Below are 2,500 nucleotides of genomic sequence, written 5' to 3' on the forward strand. Positions count from 1 at the left end.
CGGCGGCCGGTGATTATTTCATCATTATGGGCGTTACATCAATTATTTCGACTACTGATATTTATCGTCGCGATTTGCATGATACTGACTGCCACAAGTACCCGTTGCGTTGTCCTGATGTCTGTGTTGTTGATGCTGGATGCTGCCATCTTCATCTCACCGCCCTCAGCCACCTGGGAGAAAATACCATCATCAGTTTCAGCGTATGCCCAGCCTCGCCATCATCCCCCGGTGGTAATTATCATCGAAGGCGCTAATATTGCGATAATCACCGGCGGACGCTCCATAATCGTTACTGAGACATTCATTGCCCTGGCGGTTATTAACTTGGCCATTATGAGCGTCTTTTTCCCAGCCGTCAACAACATCATTTCTTTTCGCTGTCGATATGAGTTCGGCTTCAGAGAGCGCTTCCTTATACTCTTATTTTCATTATATAATTGCTCTGTGGTCAACTTACCTGAGACATTGATAAGAAACGCTGAAAATTAAGCTGTATTGTCTCCATTACGTATACTCGAATATCGATTCTTTTAAGTCATTTTTTCCAAGTTTTCTCCATCGTTCTTTCATGAACGAAAAACTGCCCCGAATTCATTATTTTCAGTTTATAAAAAGCGTTATATTGTGCGCTGTTACGTTCAAATTTGGGAAGATACTGCGCTGAGAAGTCAATATTCTGGGCTGACCAATATCAGATTTAGAGGTTTCCTGCGCACTTTTATATCCTTTTCAAACAAAAACCTCACGGGAGGATTCGAATTTAGTATCCAATTCCCAGTCGCTATTAACAACAAAATACATCTTAAACATTTTTCTTATATATCTTGGCAGCCATAACACAGGATACTGACAGCCTTTTAACGATGTTTTGGGAATGTAAACATCAATCAGAAGATTTTTATACCGTTGTAAAAAGATCTAATTCATCTGCAATCATCATCGACGTCATAGCATGTAACCTGCCTTGTTTTATCAGCACCCTGCCCTGTCTTCCACAATCATCAAAGACCCAATAAAGAATACATCATTTTATAGACCGTTTATGGCAAAGATGGAAATTAGCAATAGTCTCGTTTTTAATCCGTCGACTGACTTGGCGTCATATAAAATCAGCAATAATATTCTTTTCATCAAATGGATCTTATGATGCGAAGAATGAGAATAATGTTCGGATCTTTCGACACTCGCTTCAACTCAATATTCCTCGACGTAAAATCGGTAACGTTAGAATAGTCATACGATGTCGCAGTTTGGAATCTATACTAATATATACTGGCTGTTGGCTGTGCACACACATTCTTTCGCATTCCCAATAGACAGCATTCCGCTCCGTGATACGCGAGTGCATTTGTATTCGGATCTAAAATGTATTGGTATCTTCGGCATCTTCGTTATGCTTATGAAAGGTATTCCGAGCAGATCCACCTTTCGTAGCGTAAGGTCTCCGAGCCTCACGTGTCTCCCCGAGTCACACATTTCTCCGAAGTATAACGCACTATTAAGGGGAGCCATTTCACGCCATTGGGTCGAGGTCTCCCTTAACCAACAGTTGATTCTCGACCATAATTCCCCTCGCCCACTACCCGATCCTGACAGCTTGACTGACAGGTGCCAAAAACGTAGTCACTCGAGGCTGACGGAATGTGGCAGATCCGTGAAGAGGAGGAGGAGTGGGAGGGAGGGGAGAGGGGGGGGGGGGGGTGAGGGATTAGAGGGTGAGGTAAGGAGAGGGGAGGATAGAAGGGGCGGTGGGGAGGACTAGGAGGTGGTAGGGGAAGATAGAAGGGGCGGTGGGGAGGGGAGGTGGAAGAGGTATAAGAAAAAAAAGGAATTAGAGGGGAGAGGGAAGTGAGGGAGGAATTGGAGGAGGAGGTGGGGTAGGGGAAAGGGGGTGGGGTGGAATTAGATGGGGGAAAAAAGTAGGAGAGAGGGAAAAGAATGCGGGGTGAAGTATAAGTCGAGGATGAGGAATCAGAGAAACGGAAGGAGAAGGAGGAATAGCAGGGAAAGGGGAGGCGAGAAGAGGGGAAAGGGAAGGGAAGAAGAAACAGGAAAAGCAGAGAGGAATAGGAAAATCACGCACGGAGGAGGGAAGCGGGGAGAAATCATACGGGAATAGGAGGAAGAGGAGGCAAGGGAAAGAGTGGAGAGATAGAAAAGAGAAGGATGGAGAAGAATGAAGAAAAGAAATGAGATTCTAGGAGGTCGAGAAGGGGAGGAGAGGAGGAACAAGAAAAGAAGGAAGAAAGAATTGGGAAATAGAATAAAAAAAAAGGATCGATAAGAAAGGAAAAGAAGCAGGATTCGAGGAGGCCTTCAAGGAGAGGTGAAGAGGAACAAAAAAGAATGAAGAAAAGACAAGGGAAAGCATAGGGAAATAGAAAAAATAAGGATCGAGAAGAAAGGAAAAGAAGCTAGATATTAGGAGGGCCGAGAAGGAGAGGAAAAGAGGAACAAGAAAAGAATGAAGAAAAAGCAAGGGAAAGAATAGGGAAAT

At 44.0% G+C, this 2,500-nt stretch overlaps 1 long non-coding RNA gene across 1 annotated transcript in view; it reads right to left on the minus strand.

Annotated features, from left to right (window-relative positions):
- LOC138861695 (uncharacterized) overlaps positions 1-2,500 on the minus strand; it is a 72,203-nt gene that overhangs the window by 60,223 nt on the left and 9,480 nt on the right. The window contains exon 2 of the long non-coding RNA XR_011398562.1: positions 90-173. This is a non-coding gene — a long non-coding RNA (uncharacterized lncRNA). The remainder of the gene's footprint in view (positions 1-89; positions 174-2,500) is intronic.

This window comes from Penaeus vannamei, chromosome 5, assembly GCF_042767895.1.
Source record: "Penaeus vannamei isolate JL-2024 chromosome 5, ASM4276789v1, whole genome shotgun sequence".
Taxonomy (NCBI): domain Eukaryota; kingdom Metazoa; phylum Arthropoda; class Malacostraca; order Decapoda; family Penaeidae; genus Penaeus; species Penaeus vannamei.